Consider the following 8,204-nt stretch of genomic DNA (forward strand, 5'->3'; position numbering starts at 1 on the left):
TATTGTAACAGAAAGTTCAACCAGATGTGTCAACAAGTTTCCAAAAAAAGTAACACACAACATTGATTGCATCACAAATAAAAGTGACTTTGGCAGAATATATCTTGACTTAGGCAGTTTTTCTCTTCCATAAAAGCACAACAATAAAATAACTGACGTTAGTTTACTCTCCTAAACATAACCAAGTTGTGTTACTTTTGTAACTTGAAGCAAGTTGTGTTAAATGTCTAACCTTAACCAGGTTGTTGCGCTTGTCTAACCTCAGCCAAAGTCCCGCTCAGGTGCTGTGTGGACTTGTTTTCACACTGCCTACCGATGAGGGAGGTTGTCTTAGTACTGGTGGGCCACTCTTGGTACTCCTGGTTTCATTGCCTGCAAGTCTTTGAATTTCCTGAGAGTAATTTGCAGTTGGACAAGAAAGAGTGGGACCCAGTGGAACAGTTCTTTGGGGATGCTGAGTCGCTGAGGCAGGTCCTCCCAGTCAGACTCAAAATCCAACTTTTACCAGATTCGACCATCTGCCAGGTACTTGAGAGCCAGAAGGTCATGGACTGTGGGGTCGCCAACTTTTCTTCCTGGTTGAATGTCGGTGACGGAGGCCCCAGATAACTTCATGAAGTCATTGTGGAATAGCTGGGTGACCTTGTGTGGGGATGGTTGCAGACGTGCAGTCTGGAAGATGTCAATTTAGTCATGTTCAATGAGGCTATGCATGGAGTCACACTCCATTTGTGTGTGTCCTGCAACCAGAAAACTTTGTTCTATGGTGACACCATGCTTCATGGCCAGATCTATGTACGCCGGTTTGATAACCGCAGCCATCACTCCAGACGATGATTTTTTTCAATGTCTGGGTTGGCCCCTAGGGCCGACTCAAAGTGTTTGCACTGCAGATGGGCAAAAACCTCACTGCTGAGGGAGCCTTCATGCTCCACCCAGGGGTAACAACACCCATCTTTGTTACCCAGGTTGAAGCTAGTAAAGTTGTGCATCTGTCGTTTAGTTTTATAATACATGGTGCTTGCTTTTGTGTGTGTGTGTATATATTTATGTATGTATGTATATATATATACTTATACATACATATATATATAAAAATAAAACAAACACCTTTCCAAGCTCCGACCGCCGCCTGCATTGCCCCCCCCCCCCCCCCATTTCTTCCCTACTATTACACCGGTCTGCGCTCCCCTTCCATGAACCAGTCTGCCATCCAGTCCCTCATCAAGCTGGCTTGCTCTCCCTGCCTCCCCTTCCAGAAGCTTCCTTCTTCAACTGTTATTAACATTTCCATGTTTCCCACATTTTGTATTGTAAACTCTTTTCTTGTCTGTAACAACATCTACTGCAGGTCTGTCCGTCCTGGATGAGGGATCCTCCTCTGTTGCTCACCCTGAGGTTTCTCAGATTTTTCCCTGATAAAAGGGTTTTCTATGGAGTTTTTCCTCAGTCGATGTGAGGGTCTAAGGACAGAGGATGTTGTTATGATGCCATGTGAAGCCCTTTGAGACAAACTGGTGGTGAAAACGGGCTCTACAAATACAATTGCCTTGCCTTGCCATGTAACTTTTATCTGAAAATATTGTATATAACGTGCATTTGTTTACTGTGCTGTTAACTGCTGCAACCACAGCAGCTACTTCATTGAGGCTCGGCAGCCACCAGCAAGGGTCAGCAACCACCGTGGTTCAGCAACCAGCAAGGGTCAGTAAGGGTCAGCCACCAGCAGGGGTCAGCAACCAGCAAGGGTCAGTAAGGATCACCCACCAGCAGGGGTCAGCAACCAGCAAGGGTCAGCTCAGGCGCAGGTGAAGGAGCCTGGGGAGGTGAAGGAGGAGGACTGTTTGAAGGCTCCAGGCACACTCACACACACCAGTAGTGGACAGTGTGAAGAAGTGTGTGAATCTAAAATGGTATTTCTTTGACTATGCTGGCTTGAGTCCTCTAGAGAGTTTCATTTTGTTCTTTTTATTTTTATATTTTCTTGGTCCAATGTGGCATAAGTTACTGTTGGAGTAAAACATTCAGTGACATCCAGGTCCAAAGACAGAGAAGGCAAAGCTCCAGGAGTCTTTGATGTCTGAATTCTGTCTTTGATCTCTGAATTCTGTCTTTGATCTCTGGGTTCTGAGCATTGATCTCCTGCTTCAGTCTTTGATCTCTGACTGATTCTAAACTCATCAAAGATCACATCAGCATATTTGTCCAGACTCCAGATGGTGATTTTACCAAGTGCACTCCAGCAGTCCTTGTTGCTGTCTGCTGTTGTGTCACAGCAAAGTAAGGAAACTGCCTGACGGTCCTCAGGAGGAAATTCAACAACCTCCAAAGATGGAGGTGAATCTAGACCTGCTCATGTTGGCCATCCTTGATGAACTTGGGCGGTACTCTGGTGCAGGGATGAGGTCATGGAGATGATCTGGGAGCAGTCCTGATGTTAAATGCTGTGATGAAGGACAGTGTGGTGGCAAAATGGGTCAATTTGAAATTTTCAACAGTTTAACGTTGTTGGCAGGACTCCAACCTGAGCAGGGAGACCCCAACGGATTTCTAGTCCATCGCCTTCACCACTCGGCCACAACAACCACATTCACACACACGCATTTGTAGAAGATTGAAATTCAACAATTAATCTTTTTTTATTAATATATATATATATATATATATATATATATATAAAAAAGTATATACCTTTTTTATACAATTAATTTTTGTTGTCACTCTTCTATTAATTTTCAGTTTCACTCATTAAATGAACCAGCTTTGACACGTTTACTTCTCTTGTATGTCAACAACTTTGGTCTTTAAACTCCTGACAAACACACCACATGTCACACACTCTATAGATTAAATCTGCTGAGAACACAAAACACGTGACCCTGTGACCCTGCATTTTTGTCCAGGCTCAATTTTGATTCATTAACCAGAACCTCTCAAAACCCCAGAAGAAAAAAATAAAGGTTTCTATGCATGATAGCCATAATAGTGACATCATCATGTTTCAAGGTTTTCTTCCCTCAAATCATTCTAAGAACCAGGGAATTCTTGAAATGTTTCAGTTGTTGAACTCTCAGCAGTCTGAAGGTGAAGCTTCTTTATCTGGTGTGCAAAATTGAAGAGAATCAGCTCAAACGGTGGAGCGCTGGCTCAGCATGTGAGAGGTAGAGGGACTGATGTCCTCATCCTCCAGAAGACTTGAACTCCTTCTGTTGTTGATCAGAGGAGCTGCTGTGTGACGAACGCTGACGTTTGTCCACTGGTGTGATGAAGTGTCAGCCTGTTACTGATATGTGAATGAACACAGGCTCAGTTCACAGCTCTGATGAAACCACTGACTTTGAACTACACAGTGAAGGAGTTGGTCATCAAGGTTGATGGCAGCTTATTAAGTTCTATCTTTGATCAAATAATAGAAATGTAAATGAATTCAGCATTGATTGCATTTCCCTCCTTTCTTTTGGTGCCCTCAGACTTTCTGAGAACTGGAGGAGGAACTGCTCTCTGTTCTGTGTTTGTTCTGCTCAGTGGAGGAAGGAACCAAGGACCGGAGCTCTAAGTTTTTCAAATGTTTTTGCCTGCAGAAGTGAGCTGTCTTCTTTCTAGGGGGACACAGTCGGGTGGACCGGGGCAGATGAGGACCTGCTGCTTCCTTGAATGACACAGTGGCTTGGGCCACAGTGGATGAGGGTCCTGAGACCCTCAGTGAAACAGTCTGGTGCAAGCAGCACAAACACAGGAACATCATGAATATTTTCCAGCAGTCAACACTGTACAACTATTCTAGTACTCTGAGGACCTGCTACTTTCTACAATCATCTCTACTGTATACTTGTACTACCAGTTGTTATGAGCATCTGTGGATTTCTAAATATTCCAGCTCTCAGTTTGCAACTGTATAGTGATGAAGGGTCAGTTAAGAGCTGTCAATCAATGTTAATAATTGATATTAGCATCTGTAGATTATTTTAGGAGCTCTACCAGAGGGGATGTAGCTCAGTGGAAGAGCGCATGCTTCGCATGCATGAGGCCCCGGGTTCAATCCCTGGCAGCTCCAGCTGGTCCTTTGGAGCCTTCATCTTATCAGCTAAATTGATCCCTAAATGTGACAACAGTTGATAACAAACTACCAGAAGAGAAACCAGTCTGTTGCATATCAAAGTATTTGTGTGTGACTGGTCGGCTGCCCAGGACTTTCCCTCCTCTGTAGAAATACTGTTGTCATGTTGTTCCCTGAGCACAGACAATGACTCATTGTTCTTTGTTCATTACTCGGTCTCTCCATGACTGCTGCAGCCCTACTGGATACTGGTTTCACCTGAGCGTCCGGCTCATCCCTCCTCCTGATCCTCTTCCCTTGTTTGTTCCTGACATCAGCAGGAGCAGGTGCTTCACACTGCTCAGTATCTTCCTCAGGGACACTTCAACATGTTCAAGGGAAGAAGTGAGGGTTGAACCTGCGACCATTCAGTTGCTAGAAGGCCACTCGACCTCAGAGCCATGACGCCACCTAACCTGAAACATGATGATGTTATTATTTACGTCCTGAATACACAAAATATGTGACATGGTGTGTTTGTCAGGAGTTTAAAGACCAAAGTTGTTGACATACAAGAGAAGGAAACTGTCACGATCCCTGCCTTGTGTCTCTGGTTTAGTTAAGTCAGTTCCTGTTTTATTTTGTAGTCATGTGCTGTCTTCCTGTCCTCCCTCCTGTGATTACCTTATGTGTCTCACCTGGTTGACTGCACAACCTGTGCCCCGTTTACCTCCTTGTATTTAACGTCGGTGTTTTCCCGTGTTTGGTGTTGGGTCATTGTTGTTGCTTGTTGCTGTTAGTTTTTAGTTGTTAGCTGTTTTCAGTACGTGATGTCGTCAAGTTTGGAAGTGTCACAGTCTTCTCACTAGACGTAAGTTCTCAGTGTCCGGTCTCAAGTCTCTGGTCTCTGGCACAAGCCGCCTACCTCAACTCATACAGCCTCAAGTCACAGTTCTCCACCTGTCTCAGCAATAAACCTCCTTTGTACACCCTCCTATTCTGAGTCCGCTTCTGGGTCTACCTTCATCCACCATGTTCCATAACATAAACATGTCAAAGCTTATTCATCTTTACGAGAGAAACTGAAAATTAATAGAAGAGTGACAACAAAAATGGAGTCAAGAAGTCGTCTTCTTCACTACTCAGTCAAAACACACACACACACACACACACACACACAGTTTGTGTTTGTGAGAAGATAAAAAAAAAAGTTGGTCTGTGCTGACATGAAGATTGATTTTTGAATTTCAACCTTCTACGTGTGTGAATGTGGTTGTTGTGGCCGTACCCTCCACTGAACCTGGGCCAAGGCTTTGTCTACGGTCCAGGGATGCTGGAGAGCCACAGCCTGATGCCATCATTGTGGACTGAGACTGCTGCAAGGACAGAGGTGGGTTACCTGTACGACAGTTAGAACAACAATCAGTCAAAGATCTTGACAATGGCTGGAAAAGAATGCAGCGAGATGGAGACTTTTATGAACTGACTTGTTTTTAAGATTTTAAATTTCTGAGCCAGACACATCATCACAATTTTGAAGTTTTTCCCAGTAAAAAAGAAACAAAACAAATCCAAAACATTATTTGACTTTTGATGTCTAAATTGTGTGGAAATTGTAAGTCCAACAAGCAGGAGGCCGTTTGTGCTTGGAAACTGTGAAGCACATCACCTATAACTCCTGGTTAATTTACAGTTGTTTTCTACAAAAAGTTTTAAAAATGAACTAAATGCTAAATCCCTAGTAGTCATCATTGTTTTCATATATTTTCTGTCTGTGATGCCCTTTAGACGGTTCTTTTCCTCTGAATTCATGAGGAGAGCTGCAGTGACAGAGAAAGGTATGGAACAACAGAGTACTACAGAAATACTGCATTTGTTATGAAAGAGTACTTCCTCAGATATGAACTGAGTAGATTTAAAGGTTTAAGCTTCAAGGAAAATGGCTCAGCCATCCAGCAACACTTCCACTCAATTTCCTGACCTCTCCTTCATCTGTTTAATGCAACGATTCACTGTCATTATTCTGATGTAGTCAACAACTGTCAGGATCCCAGTCTTTTTCCATGATGTCCCCGTTCCTTCCTTCCCTTTTGTGGGCGTCTTTGTCTTTTTCCTAGCTAATATATAACAATACTGAAAGAGCGTCATGCAGATTTAGACCACAGGTGCAGTTTTATCAATCAAGACCTGTTGAATCAATGGAGAGTCAGATGACTTGTGACAGAGATGCATTAACAACTTCCATCCAAAAGATGGCATCAGAGAACCATTCATTCATCCATTTTCATAGAGACACACAACCATTCACACTTACAGTCACAGTCAGGTGCATTTGTGGCCCCAAGATATCCTGCAACACACAGAGCAAGCGATTCAGGTTTTCAAACTTACACTTTCGCGAAACAATCATGGATGGGCAGCTTACATCTTCAGCCCTGCAGCAACAGAGCCACAATGTGGTCTGCAGATGTCATGTCCCTAAGAGTGTCTTCATTGTTGTCTTCCTCGTCCTCTTCCTCCTCCCGGTAGCCCTCGTCAGCAGGTACTTCCACCTGTTCCCCCTCATTCATCTCAACCAGTGTGTCAGGGTCCTGGCCTGTACGCATCAGCGCAGCACCTGTATGGGAGAAGAGGTCACGATAAACATTTCATTTGAGAGAGAAAGAATGAAAATAATGAAAGAACAAGGCCTCAGTTCAATGAATTGTGTGAAGAAAGCTGACACTTCAGTGAGGTATTTTTGTCAACATTCCTGAACATAGGTCTTTCTCTGGACTGAAGACAGAGCCCTAACATCCAGTGGCCTCACAACAACTGCTTCCTTCATGAAATTACAAAATTAACTCATCAGGAACAATTTCACTGAAAATGATGTCATGCCAAGCCTGAACAAAATGTGGTAACAAAACACCCCTAAAAGTCTGAGCTCAAAAATGAGAGTCAACTCATACAGGGCTTGTTGCTGAAGACCTCAGTCCCATTTCTTTCCATGAAAATTAAGACTTAAAGAAGAGCTTGGTTGCATTTCAGAAACCTGAGACACTGCAGCATTCTGTGACCTAAACATGCACGGTGGGGTCTCATTATGATGCCTCCTCTACTGAAAACCCTCTCAACTGGTGCAGAGGATGCAGGAACTGACAGCTCCTTCAGTGCCAAGTTGTGGACTTGTGGGAATCTGTCACGGTTTTTGTACCAGAAGACAAGTGCATTGTCAGTGTCACTGTCCCGTATGGCATCAAAGTGTTTGCTTATCTGGATTCTGATGCTTGAATCCTGGCCTAAGCTGTTGTGGCATGCAAACTTTAAAAGCACACTTCATGTGGGCAGCACTGTCATTGACAATACAACTTATCTTCTGACAGATACCATATTCTTGTCATCTCCTCAAAGGCAGAGGAAATTCGCTCTCCACTATGTTTGCCTGGGAAATGTCTCCAGTCCAGCAAGTAGGATTCAAGGGCATAGCACTCCTTTGACTTGTTGCACAAATGAGCTGTTACTCCAAGGAAGCAGCGCAGCCTGCGATCAGACCAGATGTCGGTAGTTAAGGACACTGTTGATTGTTCAAACAGTCTCCTTAACTTGCTTTACCAGAACTGGTCTGTGTTTCTCAGGAATTGTTCATCTTGAGACTGGTATGTACTTGTTATCCACAGTCTCAAGAAAGTGTCGAAAATGTTCATTTTCCACAAGGGACAGTGGCAGGCAACACCCAATTATCAGATCTTTAACAATGGCATCACTGACTGCTTGCTGCATTGGGGACTGTAGATCTGCACTTTCTGGGCAAAGGATGTTCTAGTTAAGTTGTTGAAATTTACGAAGACTTCTGATATAAACTTTCCCAGTGTAACTGTATGGTGACCGTTAGCTTATCTGTCTTTATGCTTCCTCTCGAGCTGACGGTAAAAGTTTGAAGTCGTACCAGCTGTTGCTGTGAGTTGTGCACTGCAGAATTTGCACACTGCCGAGTGTTTTCGCTTGCATGTCGTTTTACAAATAAACTCCTTGTGGTTTAGGAAACCAAAGTTAATTATTGCTGAGTTGGCAGACATCTTTCATGACAAGTTCACCGGGTGCCGAGCATGAACGCAGCCTCTCCTCCTGTCGTCTCCATCCTCTCTCTGTATGGAGGGGGTGTGTCAGTCACTCAGACTGTGTGACA

General features: G+C 43.8%; 1 non-coding gene across 1 annotated transcript; it reads left to right on the forward strand.

The window, feature by feature from the left end:
- Positions 1-3,982: 3,982 nt before the first annotated feature.
- Positions 3,983-4,054, forward strand: trnaa-cgc (transfer RNA alanine (anticodon CGC)). Its single transcript has one exon. It is a non-coding gene; the product is annotated as a tRNA-Ala (tRNA).
- Positions 4,055-8,204: the final 4,150 nt, after the last annotated feature.

This window comes from Aulostomus chinensis, chromosome 21, assembly GCF_037954235.1.
Source record: "Aulostomus chinensis isolate RoL2024-O1b breed Wild chromosome 21, RoL_Achi_v1.0, whole genome shotgun sequence".
Classification (NCBI taxonomy): domain Eukaryota; kingdom Metazoa; phylum Chordata; class Actinopteri; order Syngnathiformes; family Aulostomidae; genus Aulostomus; species Aulostomus chinensis.